This window comes from Balaenoptera borealis (assembly GCF_965194805.1).
Source record: "Balaenoptera borealis genome assembly, chromosome: 5".
NCBI classification, from domain to species: Eukaryota; Metazoa; Chordata; class Mammalia; order Artiodactyla; family Balaenopteridae; genus Balaenoptera; species Balaenoptera borealis.
The window spans coordinates 46,579,778-46,601,325 of record NC_138862.1 but is presented as its reverse complement, the minus strand read 5'-3'; the positions used below and the strand labels follow the sequence as shown (position 1 = coordinate 46,601,325).

Sequence of the window (21,548 nt, the reverse complement as noted above, 5' to 3'; positions counted from 1 at the left end):
GAGATCCAAATATTGAGATGTTGGAAAAACCCTAGAACAGAGAGGCATGGACCCACAATACCCTGGTTGGCCCTGAAGAGAAGCTGCTAGAGATGGCAGGATGGCTGAGAGGCTTTGGGGCAGTGAAAGAGCTATTCCCCTATTTAAACTTGTTGTCTTTTTTGTGCTTTGTGTAATTCCCATTTATTACTCCCAAATCTTCAGTAAAATCTGTAATGCACTCATATGCAGGCATAAGATGAAGCTCGTGAGAACCCAGTAATTGTGGCCGATGCACGGGCTACACAGGGAGCCAAGTTGAGACAGATTTTATGTGGAGAGCTTTTCAATTTGAGCTGAAAGTCAGAGACATCAAGGATATCTGTGTTTTGGCTGGCTTCTAGGCCATTTTTGGAAACCCTTCTGTCCTAAAGAAAAACTAGGCAGAAAAGAACACTCTTAAATAGTCCAGTAATTTACTGGTGGCAATCTGCACTGTGCTTTACTCAAGGGAACAAGAAACCAGACATCCTTGGGCCCAGTGATAACTGTAGCAACTCGAAGAGGACTAATGACTAGTTCTCCAAACTCTTGACCTCTCTGTAAAGCACAAAAAGGTGAACATTAATGTGATGAGTATTACAGAGAGCTCTGTGAGGGAAAGATGGACACCTGGGCAAGAATTGCAGGGTGCCAATATCAGCACCTGGAGATTATGGTAAATAGGCCTCCCCATGTTCTGAATCAGATATTAGGGAAATAAAATTGCCCTTCAAAAGCAATTTTTAAAAGTTATTATTGAAAATATACAGAATAGTGTAATAACCCCCCAAGGATCCTATTACCCAGTTTCAACAATAACCAATGTTGTTTCATCTTTACCTCATTCTCTTCCCCCCCTTTTTAAATTTTATCATTCCATTCATAAATATTTTAATCTGTATCTCTAAAAGATAAAGATTCTTATTTTATACATAACCATAATATAATGATCATACCTAAAAATAATTGATAATAATTCCTTAATATCATCAAATATTCTATTGGTGTTCAAATTTCACTGGTTGTCTCATAATGTTTATTTAAAAATTTTTTAAATTTGTTTTAATCAGGATCAAGCAAAGGCCACACTCCTCTTCTGTTCTTTTTTTTTTCCACGTGTAATTTACTTGTTGGAGAACCTGGGATATTTGTTCTATAGTTTCCTACATTCTGGATTTTGTTGATTGCATTCCTGTTATGTTCTTCAATAGATTCTTCTCTCCCATATCATGTAGGGGGCAGTGAAATCCTGAGGCTTGATATGATGTAGTTTTACCTTTTCTTTTCAAAGTGACTTCATAAGTAGCAGTGTATAATTTCATTAGGAGGCACAAAATGCCTGATTGGTTTTCTTTCTGTTAATAGCCATTGATGATCATTGCCTAATTTTTTTTTTTTATCATTGCCTAATTATTTTTAAGGATTGGCAAAATGGTAAATTTCACCCTGTATTATTTTCCAGAAGAAAAAACTTTCCCTTATAACTATTTGGTTATTCCAAGGTAGTTCATGTAGGAAAGACAGGTTAAAATAAATCCTTGATTCTTTCCTTTACCAGTCTTCAGAGTTATGAGTTAGCGCTCTACTATCCTTCAAAGGTGACCACTGTTTTTTAGTATTATTTATTACAATTCTTAAATAATAAGTATTATTAATAATTTATTATTATTTAATATTTTACTAATAAATTCAAGCATATGGTATGTTTCAGTCCACTGCAGTTATTTTTCTCAAAGTGGCTAAGCTTACCCAAAGGAAGCCTCTTCAAGTTTGTTCTGAGTTCTTTTTTTAAAAAACTTTTATTTATTTATTTATTTATCTTTGACCACACTGCGCCGGCTCGTGGGATCTTTTAGTTCCCTGACCAGGGATCGAACCCATGCCCCCCCGCAGTGGAAGTGAGGATTCTTAACCACTGGACCGCCAGGGAAGTCCCCCTTTTTTTCTTTTTTTTAATTAAAAAAATTTTAATACAATTTTTAAAGGTTACACTCCATTTACAGTTATTACAAATATTGGCTCTATTCCCTATGCTGTACGATAACCCTTGTAGCCTATCTTATACCCAACAGTTTGTACCTCCTGCTCCCCCGCCCTGCTTCTCCCCCCCTCCTCACTGGTGACCACTAGTTTGTTCTGTTCTGAATTCTTTTTGATAGCTTTGCTTTCTAATATGATAACACGTTTCAGGATTATTTAATGTATTTCCTTACTCAGAACTACAAGCAGCCATTTCTCAAAGGAGCCTTTGTTCCTTTTAGTGACAAAAAATGAGGGTGTAGGGGTGCCCATTGCACTTGTTTCTAAGACTTTTCAATAGACAGCTAAGATTTTTTTTAGAAAAGATAAATATGGGCTTCCCTGGTGGCGCAGTGGTTGAGAATCTGCCTGCCAATGCAGGGGACACGGGTTCGAGCCCTGTTCTGGGAGGATCCCACATGCCGCGGAGCGACTGGGCCCGTGAGCCACAATTGCTGAGCCTGCGCGTCTGGAGCCTGTGCTCCACAACGAGAGAGGCCGCGATGGTGAGAGGCCCGCGCACTGCGATGAAGAGTGGCCCCCACTTGCTGCAGCTGGAGAAAGCCCTCACACAGAAACGAAGACCCAACACAGCCATAAATACATAAATAAATAAATAAAATATTTAAAAAAAAAAAAAAAGATAAATATATCATGAGCTCATTTTGATATTCACAATTAAATATCTATAGGATTTTTACTTAACGTATTGACCCTACATTTTTATCTCACACAGGAAATCTCAGTTCTCAAAAACACCAACATAATTAGTTATTCATTTTATCACATTGATACACACAGACAGCAATGTCAGAATAAAAACATCACCATCAGCTACTGTGCTACTATGGTCATTGTTCTAAACTGCAAATCTGATCAAGTCATAGCTATGTCTAAACTCCTTGTTTCTTTCCCATTCTCTGAAGAACAAAACCCAGGGATGTTAACATGCTATAAAGCACTTCATTATCTGACCCTATACCACTGGCTAAGCCTGAAGTTCTCTATTCCTCTTCCCCATCCTATTGAACTTTGAGTCATCCATCCAGGCACAGATCAGATGCTTTTTTTTAATGCTGCATTCCCCCTACCTGGCACAAATGGTCACTCTTTCTCTGTGTTCTTCTCTGCCTCACACAGGCTTTTATTGCTGCATTTACCACACTGAATTCTAATTATTATTTTTTTTTTGAAGATTTATTTATTTATTTAATTTTACTATTTTTATTTATTTATTTATTTTTGGCTGTGTTGGGTCTTCGTTTCTGTGCGAGGGCTTTCTCTAGTTGTGGCAAGGGGGGGCCACTCTTCATCACAGTGCGCGGGCCTCTCACTGTCGCGGCCTCTCTTGTTGCGGAGCACAGGCTCCAGACGCGCAGACTCAGTAGTTGTGGCGCACGGGCTTAGTTGCTCCGCGGCATGTGGGATCTTCCCAGACCAGGGCTTGAACCCGCGTCCCCTGCATTAGCAGGCAGATTCTCAACCACTGAGCCACCAGGGAAGCCCCCTAATTATTTATATATATGTGCACATCTTTACTAGATAGTGCACATCTTGATGGAAAAGCTCATTCAATTTTGTATTCCCAGCATCCAAGTTAAGTCCATGATAAATAGAAGGTGCTCAATAGGTACTTGTTTAATTAAGCTAATTTAGTATGACTGAAGAGGTACAAAATCTAGCAATTTTGTTTCCTAATGTTTAAGAAGTTTTCTCTGCAGTGTTTTTAGGAAAAAATTTTTTCTACTGGTAACCTCATATTGCCAGGAATTAAGGAGGCACAGATAAATTATTTGCAAAAGTGTAATTGCTCTTGTGTCTCCCAGGATTAAAGTAAACATAACAATACTGGTAATAATATCTGTGAGCATCAGCAAACCTCCATGCAGTGACCCAGTAGTCACACCTCTAATATTAACAGGCAGGATCCTGGAGAGTCTTTAGTGTCTGTATGTTCCCCTTCTAATAAATTGCATTTGTAATATTCCTCTTAATCAGGCTCAGTTCTGATCCCACAGAGGACCAAGGCAGAAGGTAAAGTTATTCTCCAGTATTATTTTCTAACTGTTTTAAACATTTGTTTTTCACAGTCATCAGGGAAATGCAAACGAAAACTGCAATAGGATGCACTGTACACCCACTAGAATGGCTAAAATTAAAATATTTGTTCACAGTTTTCAACTAGTCCATGTCAAAGTAGTCCTCATATGTTAATAAACTGTGGTTTATTTCCGCTCCTTTTTCTCTAATAGCATCTATATGTCATGCCAGTTCTCCCCCTCAACTCCTTCTTCTTTTGTATTTATCATTGTTGTTTGAGTTAGAGATTTCTGGATCATCCATTTGTAAGAATTTCCTGTAGGTGAAAAAGGACCAGGATAGCAATCTAGGCTAAGTGATTTTGATATTTTTTTCTAAAGCAGTATCTCTCTTTTCTTTTTTTTAAATAAATTTATTTATTTTTATTTATTTATTTTTTTGGCTGCGTTGGGTCTTCGTTGCTGCCCACAGGCTTTCTCTAGTTGTGGCAAGCAGGGGCTACTCTTTGTTGTGGTGCGCGGGCTTCTCATTGCAGTGGCTTCTCTTGTTGTGGAGCACGGGCTCTAGGTGCGTGGGCTTCAGTAGTTGTCGCACGCGGGCTCAGTAGTTGTTGCACACTGGCTTAGTTGCTCTGCAGCATGTGGGATCTTCCCAGACCAGGGCTCGAACCCGTGTCCCCTGAATTGGCAGGTGGATTCTTTACCACTGCGCCACCAGGGAAGCCCAGTATCTCTCTTTTCTGTAGTCACAAAATCAACTGCCTTCCTCCACTCCAGGTTGTCTTCATGATTCTTTATGAAGGCTTGCCTTTTTGCATTTATGTACCTAATGTTTCCCGAAGGACCTTCTGTCAGCATAGCCCTATTCCTGAACCCTCTTTAGCAGACAAATGATATGATTTTTGCACTCAAGGGGTATTCCTCACATTTAGGAAGTAAACATTTTAGTGTGTTCTTTATGACATCTATTATTACTGGGTTTTTTCTCCTCTACTATCTTCCTTTAAGTATCCCGGATGATAAAGGTTTTGGGCATCTGAAGTCATAAGTTTTAGTTCAGGAAGCCACAACAGTGCTGCAGGTGTTTCTGAGAACAGGATGTGCAGAAGGGTCCTAGAAGTGGCAGATGTGAGAAATCAACAGTAAATATTCACTCCCAAAAGGATGAGGTCAGATCACCAGTGAGAACATCTGTGATCAAAGAGGGCAGGTGCAATGAGAGGGTTGGTGATAGAAGGCTTAGAATATGTTTGGGCGAGGAGTCACACAGAGGTGGCAGATTTGAGAAAATAGCACTTTTAAAACAGAAGGGAGCTTTCAGCTTTCAGCTTGAAGTGGCCAAGGTGCAACTTTCTTGGGTCATCCCAAATATGGGTTCATATGACACCAGCCACCTCCACCTTGCCGCCTAAGTTCAACCCCAAGGAGATAAAAGCTGTATATCTGAGGTGCATTGATGGGGAAGTCGGTGCCACATTTGCCCTGGCCAGCAATATCGGCTCCCTAGGTCTGTCTCCAAAAGAGGTTGGTGATGACATCACCAAGGCAACTAGTGATTGGAAGAGTCTGAGGATTACAGTGAAACTGACCATTCAGAACACACAGGCCCAGATTGAGGTGGTACCTTCTGCCTCCGTCCTGATCATCAAAGCTGTCAAAGAACTGCCAAGAGAAAGAAAGAAGCAGAAAAACATTAAGCACGGTGGAAACATCACTTTTGATGAGATTGTCAACGTTGCCCAACAGATGAGGCACTGATCTTTAGCTAGAGAACTCTCTGGAACCATTAAAGAGATCCTGGGGATTTTCCAGCCCGTGGGTTACAATGTTGATGGCTGCCATCCTCACGACATCAGAGATGACATCAACAGTGGTGCAGTGGAATGCCTAGCTAGTTAAGAACTACAAAGGAAAATAATTAAATAAAGGGTTATTTGATGAACAATAAATAAATAAATAAGAGGGGAGTCAGAAAGTGGAGATTAGGACAAGATTCCTTGGTGAAAGTGCTTCTTCACTAGAGGTGGTGAAGATACTATAGAAGTTTGGAACTGATGGTGGGAGCCTTTGTGAACCAAGTTAAGATCTGAAACTTAGGTAAGACTTAGTACTAGAAGTGCAATTTATAATAGCAATAGAAGAGGGAGCTCTTGAACTGAGAAACTGGGAAAGCTACCCCTTCCCTCACTTCAAAAGATCCTCCTTCTAACTGAGAAAAATCTGACTTATTTAAATATAATTGACAAAGTATTGTGCAACTAAAACATCCAAAGGAAGCTGCTCTAGGGAAACAAAAGGGCAAAAAAAAGACCTGAAAATAGATACAAAACTTCCCTACAGATTAACAACACTCCCTACAAAAATATCAGCCCAAAGCAGAAGAAAAGTGCAATATAACATTCCAACATGAATAAAGAGGGATAAAATCTTGATGCAATTGCAGACAGGAAAGAAAACAATAAAAAATAAATACATGACAACATACAAGGGAACTCCCATAAGGCTATCAGCTAATTTTTCAGCAGAAACTCTGCAGACCAGAAGGGAATGGCACAATATATTTAAAGTGATGAAAGGGAAAAATCTACAATCAAGAATACTTTACCCAGCAAGGCTTTTGTTCAGATTTGATGGAGAAATCAAAAGCTTTACAGACAAGCAAAAATTAAAAGAGTTCAGCACCACCAAACCAGCTTTACAACAAATGTTAAAGAATCTTCTCTAGGCAAAAAAGAAAAGGCCACAACTAGAAACAAGAAAATTGTGAGGTGAAAAACTCAGCAGTAAAGGCAAACACACAGTAAAGGTAGGAAATCATCCACAAACAAAACTCGTAGGGAGGATAAAAGACAAGAGAAGTAAAATCATTTATATTTACAATAAGCAGTTAAGGGATACATGAAACAATTAGCTATTAAATATTATATCAAAAACAGTAATCATGAGGGGAGGAGAATACAAATGCAGGGTTTTAAAAGTGCAGTTGAAATGAAGAGATCAGCAATTAAAACAATTATGTATACAGACAGCTATAAAAAAAAACCTCATGGTAACTGCAAACCAAAAACCTATAATAGATATACACATAAAAAAGAAAAAAGAATCCAAACATAACACTAAAGATAGTCATCAAATCACAGGAGAAGAGAACAAAAGAAGAAGAATGGCAAAAAAAGACATACAAAACAAATCTCAAACAGTTAACAAAATGGCAATAAGAACATACACAGTGATAATTACCTTAAATATAAACAGTCTAAATGCTTCAACCAAAAGCCACAGAGTGGTTGAATGGATACAAAAACAAGACTTGTACATATGCTGCCTACAAGAGACTCACTTCAGACCTAGGGACACATACAGACTGAAAGTGAGGGGATGGAAAAAGGTATTCCATGCAAATGGAAATCATAGTCAATGGTGAAAAGTTGAGAGCATTTCCTCTAAGATCAGGAACATAACAAGGATGCCCACTCTCACCAATTTTATTCAACATAGTTTTGGAAGTCCTAGCCACAGCAATCAGAGGAGAAAAATAAATGAAAGGAATCCAGATTGGAAAGGAAGAAGTAAAACTGTCACTGTTTGCCGATGACATGATACTATACACAGAAAATCTGAAAAATGCCACCAGAAAACTACTAGAGCTCATCAGTGAATTTGGTAAAGTTGCAGAATGCAAAATTAATATACAGAAATCTGTTGCATTTCTATACACTAACAATGAACTATCAGAAAGAGGAATTAAGGAAACATCCCATTTACCATCACATCAAAAAGAATAAAATACCTAGGAATAAACCTAGGTATAAAATAAAATAAAATACCTCAGGAGGCAAAACACCTGTACTTGGAAAACTATAAGACACTGATGAAAGAAATTGAAGATGACACTAACAGATGGAAAGATATACTGTGTTCTTGGATTGGAAGCATCAGTATTGTTAAAATGACCATACTACCCAAGGCAATCTACAGATTCAATGCAATCCATATAAAAATACCAATGGCATTTTTCACAGAACTAGAACAAATAATTTTAAAATTTGTATGGAAACATAAAAGACCCCAAATAGTCAAAACAATCTAGAGAAAGAACAGAGCTGGAAGAATCTCACTCCCTGACTTCAGACTATACTACAAAGCTACAGTAATCAAAACAGTATGGTACTGGCACAAAAACAGACACATAGAATGGAACAGGAAAGACAACCCAGAAATAAACCCATGCACTATGGTCAATTAATCTATGACAAAGGAGGCAAGAATATACAATGGAGAAAAGACAGTCTCTTTGATAAGTGGTGCTGGGAAAACTGGACAGCTACATGTAAAAGAATGAAATTAGAACACTCTCTAACACTGTATACAAAATAAACTCAAAATGGATTAAATACCTAAATGTAAGACCAGATACTATGAAACTCCTTGAGGAAAACATAGGCAGAACATTCTTTGACATAAACTGCAGCAATATTTATTTTGGATCCCTCTCCTAAAGCAAAGGAAACAAAAGCAAAAATAAACAAATGGGACCTAAATAAAACTAAAAGTTTTTCACAGCAAAGGAAACCATCATCAAAACAAAAAGACAACCTACTTAATGGGAGAAAATATTTGCAAATGATATGACCTATAAGGGGTTAATATTCAACATATATAAACAGCTCATATAATTCAACATCAAAAAAATAAAAATTAAAAAATGGGCAGAAGGACTGAATATATATTTTTCCAAAGAAGAAATGCAGATGGCCAACAGGCACATGAAAAGATGCTCTACATCACTAATAATCAGGGAAATGCAAATCAAAACCACAATGAGATATCACCTCATACTGGTCAGAATGGCTATCATCAAAAAAAACACAAATAACAAATGTTGGCGAGGATGTGGAGAAAAGGGAACCCTCCTACAGTGTTGGTAGGAATGTAAATTGGTGCAGCCACTGTGGAAAACAGTACAGAGGTTTCTCAAAAAAACTAAAAATAGAACTACAGTATGATCCAGCAATTCCACTCCTGGGTAAATATTGAAAAAAACCAAAAACACTAATTCGAAAAGGTATTGATACATGGACCCCAACGTTCATAGCAGCATTAGTTACAATTGGCAAGGTATGGAAGCAACCTAAGTATCCATCAACAGATGACTGGATAAAGAAAATGTGATATATATATATATATATATATATATATATATATATATATATATATATATATATACACATATATATATATATATATATATATATATATATATATATATATATATACATACACACATAGACACAATGGGATACTACTCGGCCATAAAAAAAAATGAAATTTTGCCATTTGCAGCAACGTGTATGGACCTGGAGGGCATAATGCTAGGTGAAATACATCAGACAGAGAAAAACAAATACTACAAGATATCACTTATACACGAAATCTAAAAAAATACAATAAACTAGTGAACATAACAAAAAGAAGCAGACTCACAGATACAGAGAACAAACTAGTGGTTACCAGTGCGGGGAAGGGTGAAGGGGTGAGGGAGTGGGAGGTACAAACTATTGGGTGTAAGATAAGCTACAAAGATGTATTGTACAACTTGGGGAATATAGCCAATATCTTGTAATAATTGTAAATGGAGTGTAACCTTTAAAAAATAAATAGATACATTAACACAGGGAAGACTTGGTCACCAAAGGAAGCTGATGGTCAGTCAATAGGAAGATTTGAAATGGTACCTAGTAAAATTTAGGAAAGAAATGGAAGAAACAGAATCATTTCATAAATAAAGACTAAATTACAAATAGCATAAGAAGAAATAGACCCTATAGAAAGCACAGCAGGACACAGAGTATACATATGGAAAAAATGAAGTATAAGGGAAATAAGCAAAAAGATTTTTTTAAAGTAAATGTGGGGTTTCCCTGGTGGCTCAGTGGTTGAGAATCTGCCTGCCAATGCAGGGGACACGGGTTCGAGCCCTGGTCTGGGAAGATCCCACATGCCGTGGAGCAACTAGGCCCGTGAGCCACAACTACTGAGCCTGCATGTCTGGAGCTTGTGCTCTGCAACAAAAGAGGCCGCGACAGTGAGAGGCCTGCGCACCGCGATGAAGAGTGGCCCCCGCTCACCACAACTAGAGAAAGCCCTCGCACAGAAACGAAGACCTAACACTGCCAAAAATAAAAAATAAATTAATTAATTAAAAAAAAAAGAAGAAAAGATTTTTTTAAATTAATGTTATAAATGGTAGGCAAAAATGATTCAAAATATGAATAATTGGAGTTCTTCCAGTTGGAGGAAATACAAAAGAATGGAGTAAAGCAAACACTAGAAAATGCTGTGAAATAGGACTTGAATTTGTATATTAAAAAGCATATCCAAGATATGGAAAAAAACTATCTCAGAATGATCAATACCAAGACATATCCTACTAACATATACCCTGCCAACACAAGATGTAGCCTACTAACACTAGTAGCACACTTTGAGAATCTGGGCAAAAACATTGTGTCATTTATAAGGGAAAGAAAGACAAGTTGGCATAGCTAGAGTCAATGCTAACAGAAACAGAACAATATTTATCAGATACTTGAGGAAAGTTTGAGCCAAGGATTTTAAATCCATCCAAGATATCCTTCAAGTGTCAAAGGTACAGGCAAAAATTTCTGCAAATTCATAGACTGAGGGAATACTATCTGCATTAGGCCTTGCTGAAGTACCTCCCAAAGAACAAAATTGACCCAAGCAGAAAAATGATCAGGGAAACATCAGCAAAAGTCCTCAGAGTGGGCTTCCCTGGTGGCGCAGTGGTTGAGAATCTGCCTGCCAATGCAGAGGATATGGGTTCGAGCCCTGGTCTGGGAAGATCCCACATGCCGCAGAGCAACTGGGCCCGTGAGCCACAATTACTGAGCCTGCCCGTCTGGAGCCTGTGCTCCGCAACGAGAGAGGCCGCGATGGTGAGAGGCCCGCGCACCGCGATGAAGAATGGCCCCCACTTGCCGCAACTAGAGAAAGCCCTCACACAGAAACGAAGACCCAACACAACCATAAAAAGAAATAAATAAATAAACCCAAAGTTAAAAAAAAAAAAAAAAAAAAAGTCCTCAGAGTGAACACTGAATGTATTTAACAATGAAACTACGGCTAAAACAAGGACTAACATAAGGGTTACAAAATAAAATGTAATATGATGATTGTATTTATATAAGCTTTCACTATGGAGGTTGTTATATTAAAAATTATAGTTCTTATGATATTTTTATTCTAGTGACTGTCCTTATAGTTAGACTTTTACATCAAACTCTTAGAACCCTCTTTCTTCAGGCAGTATCTATTGACTCCTACTATGAACATCAAGTGAATTAGCTTGTAACTCCTTCCTTTCTTTTCTTTGTAGCTTTCTCTACTCAATTTTAGTTAACAATATTATTATTTATTATGGGCTGAATTGTGTCCTCCCAAAAGGCATGAGGTATGTATATGCTTATTTTATAAGATAAAATGACATGTCTTTTTCCAAAGTGATTGTACCACTTTATATTCTCACCAACAATGTGTGAGAGATTCAGTTATTTCACCACCTTGCCAGCATATGGTGTTGACAGTCATTTTAATTTTAGCCATTCTGATGATTATATAGTGACTCATTGTAATTTTGGGGTTTGTATTTCCCAGTGACTAATGATGTTAAGGAAGTTTTATGTGTGTTTCATTGTTTTTCCCCATGACCGGAGCTTACTCATTGGTACTAAACTGTCTAAACCCTCAAAATCCTGTTAGGATCATGAACAAAATTGCTTTAGACCTTTGATTTGGAAGGTGTCACAATTTTCAAATTTAATCTTCCTCTTCTCTTTTCATTATTCAAAGCTTCTTTCTTTCAGGAAACATTTTAGTTTTATTTTATAAAGTTTCCAAGCTACTTCTGTTAAAATTATTCCTAGATATTTTATGTATTGATATTTGTGGCTAAACAAGATATCTTTTTAAAAATATTTTCTCTATTTGTTGATACTATATTTGAAAAGTTGATGTGTAGATATTCATCCTGCATCCAGCCAGGATGCAGGATAACTTATAACTTAGAAGAAAGTTTATAACTTTCTTGTAAGTTATAATAGTTTTTCAGTTCTAGTTATAATCATATCACATTAAATAAGTTTTTTTCAAACAGATCTTTTCCTTTAGCTTTTCTATTGCATTGCCTATAATAGTGGTGCTCAAACAAGGTGATTTTTGCCTCTCAAGAGATATTTGGCAATGTCTGGAAACAGTTTTCCCACAACTGGAGAAGGTTCCATCTAGTAGGTAGAGGCCAGGGATGCTGCTAGACACCTTACAATGCAAAGGATTACTCCACATAACAAGGGTCATTTGCCTCAAAATGTCAGTAGTACTGAGGTTGAGAAACGCTGCTTGAGAACATTCAGAAAAAACAATAAGTAGTGCTGAGCATAATGAAGTCTTGTCTTATTCCCAATTTAATGTGAATTTCTATCATTCATTAACAAGTATAAAATTGGATATAAATTAGTAATTATAAAAGTGAGAATTTATTCAAGAATGCTTTGTCAACTAGTATTTCTCCAGTGGTGACAAGCTCACCATGGCAGTGATTTTCAAGATGTGTGACTTGTAGAAATGGTGTGAAGAGGTAGGAAAAGAAGTCCACTATGTGGACCATTTCCCACTAGAATTGCTAAAGCATAAAGCACTATATGATGTTAATATCAGCCAGACTACTTTGGACCTGCCTGTAGAAGCCCATGCCCTTATATTTTGCTTGTAAACAATGATATTGTTCACAGTGAAGCTCTTTGGGTTAAAAGCATCTGTGAGCTTAGTATTTGTATGTCTGAATAGGTCTATTCTACCCTAACTCTACTAATTTCCCCCCTCAGCATTTTGAAGATGTTTTTTCATTTCTTTGCTTCTAATATTGAGATACATCAGGTTTTCTTAAATGATGACTTAGGCAAACTTTTTCATCCTTGATGCTCTAAAATTTCACTGTAATGAATCTTTCTCAGTTTCTTTCCTCTTGGAACTCTAATTAGATCTTTTGTTGGAACTCCATGTTTTAACATTTTAAAGACCATTTCTTTACTCCTTTGTCAGAGAATCTTAGCTTACTTCTAGACCACTCATTTGATTAGCTGTGTGTATTTGAATATTCAGCCCATTTGTTAACTTGAATTTTTCCAGGATATCTAGTTGGTTCTTTCTTATGATCACTTGTTCTTGTTTAGAACAAGATACTTTTTTTTTTTTTTAATGTCTGAAACATTTATATTAACATATTTCCATACATATTTCCATACACATACAAATATAAGATTTTTAGAAATTTCATGTAATGTCTGAAACATTTATATTAACATGTTTCCATACAAATAACCCAATGAAAGTTTAGTATTAGTTGTTTTGTTTGTTTTTTTATACTGCAGGTTCTTATTAGGCATCAGTTTTATACACATCAGTGTATATATGTCAATCCCAATCGCCCAATTCAGCACACCACCATCCCCACCCCACCGCAGTTTTCCCCCCTTGGTGTCCATATGTCCATTCTCTACATCTGTGTCTCAACTTCTGCCCTGCAAACTGGCTCATCTGTACCATTTTTCTAGGTTCCGCATACATGCATTAATATACGATATTTGTTTTTCTCTTTCTGACTTACTTCACTCTGTATGACAGTCTCTAGATCCATCCACGTCTCAACAAATGACTCAGTTTCGTTCCTTTTTATGGCTGAGTAATATTCCATTGTATATATGTACCACAACTTCTTTATCCATTCGTCTGTTGATGGGCATTTAGGTTGCTTCCATGACCTGGCTATTGTAAATAGTGCTGCAATGAACATTCGGGTGCATGTGTCTTTTTGAATTACGGTTTTCTCTGGGTATATGCCCAGTAGTGGGATTGCTGGGTCATATGGTAATTCTATTTTTAGTTTTTTAAGGAACCTCCATATTGTTCTCCATAGTGGCTGTATCAATTTACATTCCCACCAACAGTGCAAGAGGGTTCCCTTTTCACCACACCCTCTCCAGCATTTGTTGTTTGTAGATTTTCTGATGATGCCCATTCTAACAGGAGTGAGGTGATACCTCATTGTAGTTTTGATTTGCATTTCTCTAATAATTAGTGATGTTGAGCATCTTTTCATGTGCTTCGTGGCCATCTGTATGTCTTCTTTGGAGAAATGTCTATTTAGGTCTTCTGCCCATTTTTGGATTGGGGTGTTTGTTTCTTTGATATTGAGCTGAATGAGCTGTTTATATATTTTGGAGATTAATCCTTTGTCCGTTGATTCATTTGCAAATATTTTCTCCCATTCTGAGGGTTGTCTTTTCGTCTTGTTTATGGTTTCCTTTGCTGTGCAAAAGCTTTGAAGTTTCATTAGGTCCCACTTGTTTATTTTTGTTTTTATTTCCATTACTCTAGGAGGTGGATCAAAAAAGATCTTGCTGTGATTTATGTCAAAGAGTGTTCTTCCTATGTTTTCCTCTAAGAGTTTTATAGTGTCCAGTCTTATATTTAGGTCTCTAATCCATTTTGAGTTTATTTTTGTGTATGGTGTTAGGGAGTATTCTAATTTCATTCTTTTACATGTAGCTGTCCAGTTTTCCCAGCACCATTTATTGAAGAGACTGTCTTTTCTCCATTGTATATCTTTGCCTCCTTTGTCATAGATTAGTTGACCATAGGTGCGTGGGTTAATGTCTGGGCTTTCTATCTTATTCCATTGATCTATGTTTCTGTTTTTGTGCCAGTACCATATTGTCTTGATTACTGTAGCTTTGTAGTATAGTCTGAAGTCAGGGAGTCTGATTCCTCCAGCTCCATTTTTTTGCCTCAAGACTGCTTTGCCTATTCGGAGTCTTTTGTGTCTCCATACAAATTTTAAGATGATTTGTTCTAGCTCCGTAAAAAATGCCATTGGTAATTTGATAGGGATTGCATTGAATCTGTAGACTGCTTTGGGTAGTATACTCATTTTCACAATGTTGATTCTTCCAATCCAAGAACATGGTATATCTCTCCATCTGTTGGTATCATCTTTAATTTCTTTCATCAGTGTCTTATAGCTTTCTGCATACAGGTCTTTTGTCTCCCTAGGTAGGTTTATTCCTAGGTATTTTATTCTTTTTGTTGCAATGGTAAATGGGAGTGTTTCCATAATTTCTCTTTCAGATTTTTCATCATTAGTGTATAGGAATGCAAGAGATTTCTGTGCATTAATTTTGTATCCTGCAACTTTACCATATTCATTAATTAGCTCTAGCAGTTTTCTGGTGGCAGTTTTAGGATTCTCTATGTATAGTATCATGTCATCCGCAAACAGTGACAGTTTTACTTCTTCTTTTCCAATTTGTATTCCTTTTATTTCTTTTTCTTCTCTGATTGCCGTGGCTAGGACTTCCAAAACTATGTTGAATAATAGTGGTGAGAGTGGACATCCTTGTCTTGTTCCTGATCTTAGAGGAAATGCTTTCAGTTTTTCACCATTGAGAATGATGTTTGCTGTGGGTTTGTCATATATGGCCTTTATTATGTTGAGGTAGGTTCCCTCTATGCCCACTTTCTGGAGAGTTTTTATCAGAAATGGGTGTTGAATTTTGTCAAAAGCTTTTTCTGCATCTATTGAGATGATCATATGGTTTTTATTCTTCAATTTGTTAATATGGTGTATCACATTGATTGATTTGCGTATATTGAAGAATCCTTGCATCCCTGGGATAAATCCCACTTGATCGTGGTGTATGATCCTTTTAATGTGTTGTTGGATTCTGTTTGCTAGTATTTTGTTGAGGATTTTTGCATCTATATTCATCAGTGATATTGGTCTGTAATTTTCTTTTTTTGTAGTGTCTTTGTCTGGTTTTGGTATCAGGGTGATGGTGGCCTCATAGAATGAGTTTGGGAGTGTTCCTTCCTCTGCAATTTTTTGGAAGAGTTTGAGAAGGATGGGTGTTAGCTCTTCTCTAAATGTTTGATAGAATTCACCTGTGAAGCCATCTGGTCCTGGACTTTTGTTTGTTGGAAGATTTTTAATCACAGTTTCAATTTCATTACTTGTGATTGGTCTGTTCATATTTTCTATTTCTTCCTGGTTCAGTCTTGGAAGGTTATACCTTTCTAAGAATTTGTCCATTTCTTCCAGGTTGTCCATTTTATTGGCATAAAGTTGCTTGTAGTAGTCTCTTAGGATGCTTTGTATTTCTGCAGTGTCTGTTGTAACTTCTCCTTTTTCATTTCTGATTTTATTGATTTGAGTCCTCTCCCTCTTTTTCTTGATGAGTCTGGCTAATGGCTTATCAATTTTGTTTATCTTCTCAAAGAACCAACTTTTAGTTTTATTGATCCTTGCTATTGTTTTCTTTGTTTCTATTTCATTTATTTCTGCTCTGATCTTTATGATTTCTTTCCTTCTGCTAACTTTGGGTTTTGTTTGTTCTTCTTTCTCTAGTTTCTTTAAGTGTAAGGTTAGATTGTTTACTTGAGCTTTTTCTTGTTTCTTTAGGTAGGCTAGTATAGCTATAAACTTCCCTCTTAGAACTGCTTTTGCTGCATCCCATAGGTTTTGGGTCGTCGTGTTTTCATTGTCATTTGTCTCTAGGTATTTTTTGATTTCCTTTTTGATTTCTTCAGTGATCTCTTGGTTATTTAGTAACGTATTGTTTAGCCTCCATGTGTTTGTCCTTTTTACGTTTTTTTCCCTGTAATTCATTTCTAATCTCATAGCGTTGTGGTCAGAAAAGATGCTTGATATGATTTCAATTTTCTTAAATTTACTGAGGCTTGATTTGTGACCCAAGATGTGATCTATCTTGGAGAATGTTCCGTGCGCACTTGAGAAGAACGTGTAATCTGCTGTTTTTGGATGGAATGTCCGATATATATCAATTAAATCTATCTGGTCTATTGTGTCATTTAAAGCTTCTGTTTCCTTATTTATTTTCATTTTGGATGATCTGTCCATTGGTGTAAGTGAGGTGTTAAAGTCCCCCACTATTATTGTGTTACTGTCGATTTCCTCTTTTATAGCTGTTAGCAGTTGCCTTATGTATTGAGGTGCTCCTATGTTGGGTGCATATATATTTATAATTGTTATATCTTCTTCTTGGATTGATCCCTGGATCATTATGTAGTGTCCTTCCTTGTCTCTTGTAACATTCTTTATTTTAAAGTCTATTTTATCTGATATGAGTATAGCTACTCCAGCTTTCTTTTGATTTCCATTAGCATGGAATATCTTTTTCCATCCCCTCACTTTCAGTCTGTATGTGTCCCTAGGTCTAAAGTGGGTCTCTTGTAGACAGCATATATATGGGTCTTGTTTTTGTATCCATTCAGCCAGTCTATGTCTTTTGGTTGGGGCATTTAATCCATTCACGTTTAAGGTAATAATCGATATGTATGTTCCTATGACCATTTTCTTAATTGTTTAGGGTTTGTTTTTGTAGGTCCTTTTCTTCTCTTGTGTTTCCCACTTAGAGAAGTTCCTTTAGCATTTGTTGTAGAGCTGGTTTGGTGGTGCTGAATTCTCTTAGCTTTTGCTTGTCTGTAAAGCTTTTGATTTCTCCATCAAATCTGAACGAGGTCCTTGCCGGGTAGAGTAATCTTGGTTGTAGGTTCTTCCCTTTCATCACTTTAAGTATATCATGCCACTCCCTTCTGGCTTGCAGAGTTTCTGCTGAGAAATCAGCTGTTAACCTTACGGGAGTTCCCTTGTATGTTATTTGTCGTTTTTCCCTTGCTGCTTTCAATAATTTTTCTTTGTGTTTAATTTTTGCCACTTTGATTACTATGTGTCTCGGCGTGTTTCTCCTTGGGTTTATCCTGTATGGGACTCTCTGCGCTTCCTGGACTTGGGTGGCTATTTCCTTTCCCATGTTAGGGAAGTTTTCGACTATAATCTCTTCAAATATTTTCTCTGGTCCTTTCTCTCTCTCTTCTCCTTCTGGGACCCCTATAATGCGAATGTTGTTGCGTTTAATGTTGTCCCAGAGGTCTCTTAGGCTGTCTTCATTTCTTTTCATTCTTTTTTCTTTAGTCCTTTCCGCAGCAGTGAATTCCATCATTCTGTCTTCCAGGTCACTTATCCGTTCTTCTGCCTCAGTTATTCTGCTATTGATTCCTTCTAGTGTAGTTTTCATTTCAGTTATTGTATTGGTCATCTCTGTTTGTTTGTTCTTTAATTCTTCTAGGTCTTTGTTAATCATTTCTTGCATCTTCTCAATCTTTGCCTCCATTCTTATTCCAAGGTCCTGGATCATCTTCACTATCATTATTCTGAATTCTTTTTCTGGAAGGTTGCCTATCTCCACTTCATTTAGTTGTTTCTCTGGGGTTTTTTCTTGTTCCTTCATCTGGTACATAGCCCTCTGCCTTTTCATCTTCTCTATCTTTCTGTAACTGTGGTTTTTGGTCCACAGGCTGCAGGATTATAGTTTTTCTTGCTTCTGTTGTCTGCCCTCTGGTGGTTGAGGCTATCTAAGAGGCTTGATGGGAGGCTCTGGTGGTGGGTAGAGCTGACTGTTGCTGTGGCGGTCAGAGCTCAGTAAAACCTTAATCCACTTGACTGTTGATGGGTGGGGCTGGGTTCCCTCCCTGTTGCTGTGGCGGTCAGAGCTCAGTAAAACCTTAATCCACTTGACTGTTGATGGGTGGGGCTGGGTTCCCTCCCTGTTGCTGTGGCGGTCAGAGCTCAGTAAAACCTTAATCCACTTGACTGTTGATGGGTGGGGCTGGGTTCCCTCCCTGTTGGCTGTTTTGCCTGAGGCAACCCAACACTGGAGCCTACCCGTGCTCTTTGGTGGGGTTAATGGCAGACTCTGGGAGGGCTCACGCCAAGGAGAACTTCCCAGAACCTCTGCTGCCAGTGTCCTTATCCCCACGGTGAAACAGAGCCACCACTCGCCTCTGCAGGAGACCCCCCAACACCAGCAGGTAGGTCTGGTTCAGTCTCCCCCAGGCTCACTGCTCCTTCCCCTGGGTCCTGATGCACACATTACTTTGTGTGTGCCCTCCAAGAGTGGGGTCTCTGTTTCCCCCAGTCCCGTCAAAGTCCTGCAATCCAATTCCCACTAGGCTTCAAAGTCTGATTCTCTAGGAATTCCTCCTCCCGTTGCCTGACCCCCAGGTTGGGAAGCCTGACGTGGGGCTCAGAACCTTTACTCCAGTGGGTGGACTTCTGTGGTATAAGTGTTCGCCAGTCTGTGAGTCACCCACCCAGCAGTTATGGGGTTTGATTTTACTCTGATTGCGCCCCTCCTACCGTCTCACTGTGGCTTCTCCTCTGTCCTTGGACGTGGGGTATCCTCCTTGGTGAAGTCCAGGGTCTTCCTGTCAATGATTGTCCAGCAGCCAGTTGTGATTCTGGTGCTCTCGCAAGAGGGAGTGACAGCACGTCCTTCTACTCCGCCATCTTGGTTAATCCAAGATACTTTTTTTTTAATGTGCAATCTTTATTAATACAAATGTAACATAACAAGTGGGCATTGAACATTTTAAAGCATACATGGCATATGGATTTTTGTACAGTGATTGCAGTAGTAATGACAAGCTAAAAACATTCACACAACATAGGAATGAATAGAAGAACAGAGTAAACATGGACATACATTCAAAAGAAAGGGGACGTGGGGGGCTGTTCAATTCATATAAAGTTTCAGTTATGCAAGATGAATAAGTTCCAAAGATCTGTTGTACAACATAGTACCTATAGTTAACAAGACTGCATTTTAAAAAATTTTATTTATTTATTTATTTATAGCAGCGTTGGGTCTTAGTTGCATCAGGTGGGATCTTCGTTGAGGCATGTGGGATATTTCCTTGTGGCGCAGGGGCTCTTTGTTGTGGCACGTGGGTTTTTTTTTTTTCTCTCTCTCTCTAGTTGAGGTGCGCGAGTTCAGTAGTTGTGGTGCGCGGTCTTAGTTGCCCCGTGGCCTGTGGGGTCTTTGTTCCATGACCAGGGATGGAACCCGTGTCCCCTGCATTGGAAGGCGGATTATTTATCACTGGACCACCAGGGAAGTCCCAACAATACTGTATTGTGCACTTAAAAATTTAAGTGGGTAGATTTCAAATTAAGTATTCTTACCACAATTTAAAAAAATAAAATAAAAGAAGCTTGGTTCAAAAATAAGTAGTTTTAGCAAAACATAAACATAAAAGTTGAAATCAAGCTTTTTAAGCAATTCAACATCACATTTCATGAACACCATAATAGAGAATATTTATCAGACAGTTAATTAATCCTTCCTCAGCTCCACCACTAAGTAGCAGTATGACTTTGGGTAAGTTACTGCTTTGTCTTAGTGTCATCTGTAAAATGGAGATAAAAAAGAACCTATCTCATAGGCTTGTGGTGATGATTAAATATGTAGAACAAGAAACTTCTAATATTAAATGTTTTAAGATTCTGTCTCAATTTCAGTGACATGTTTTCTTATGCTAAGTGCTTCCATTGGGCTTCCCTGGTGGCGCAGTGGTTGAGAATCTGCCTGCCAATGCAGGGGACACGGGTTCGAGCTCTGGTCTGGGAAGATCCCACATGCCGCGGAGCAACTAGGCCCATGAGCCACAACTACTGAGCCTGCGCGTCTAGAGCCTGTGCTCCGCAACAAGAGAGGCCGCAATAGTGAGAGGCCCGCGCACCGCGATGGAGAGTGGCCCCCACTTGCCGCAACTAGAGAAAGCCCTCGCATAGAAACGAAGACCCAACACAGCCAAAAATAAATAAATAAATAAATTTATAAGTGCTTCCATTATATACTGGCTTTCCAAGTTTAAGAAATGGCACTGTTTATTATACAAATAATATAATGGTGAAAAACTCAATGGTGAAAAACTGAAAGCATTTCCTCTAAGATCAGGAACAAGACAAGGATGTCCACTCTCACCACTATTATTCAACATAGTTCTGGAAGTCCTAGCCACGGCAATCAGAGAAGAAAAAGAAATAAAAGGAATACAAATTGGAAAAGAAGAAGTAAAACTGTCACTGTTTGCGGATGACATGATACTATACATAGAGAATCCTAAAACTGCCACCAGAAAACTGCTAGAGCTAATCAATGAATATGGTAAAGTTGCAGGATACAAAATTAATGCACAGAAATCTCTTGCATTCCTATACACTAATGATGAAAAATCTGAAAGAGAAATTAAGGAAACACTCCCATTTACCAATGCAACAAAAAGAATAAAATACCTAGGAATAAACCTACCTAGGGAGACAAAGGACCTGTATGCAGAAAACTATAAGACACTGATGAAAGAAATTAAAGATGATACCAACAGATGGAGAGATATACCATGTTCTTGGATTGGAAGAATCAACATTGTGAAAATGAGTATACTACCCAAAGCAGTCTACAGATTCAATGCAATCCCTATCAAATTACCAATGGCATTTTTTACGGAGCTAGAACAAATCATCTTAAAATTTGT

The 21,548-nt window shown here is 37.9% G+C and overlaps 1 protein-coding gene and 1 pseudogene across 2 annotated transcripts in view; both read left to right on the top strand.

Moving 5' to 3' along the window:
- Positions 1-21,548, top strand: part of LOC309628824 (uncharacterized protein) — a gene marked incomplete at its 5' end in the record, with an annotated part of 104,588 nt that overhangs the window by 60,123 nt on the left and 22,917 nt on the right. The window lies entirely within an intron of this gene.
- On the top strand, positions 4,085-9,117 carry LOC309628814 (large ribosomal subunit protein uL11 pseudogene; annotated as a pseudogene). Its single transcript has one exon. The product of its transcript is annotated as a large ribosomal subunit protein uL11 pseudogene (transcript).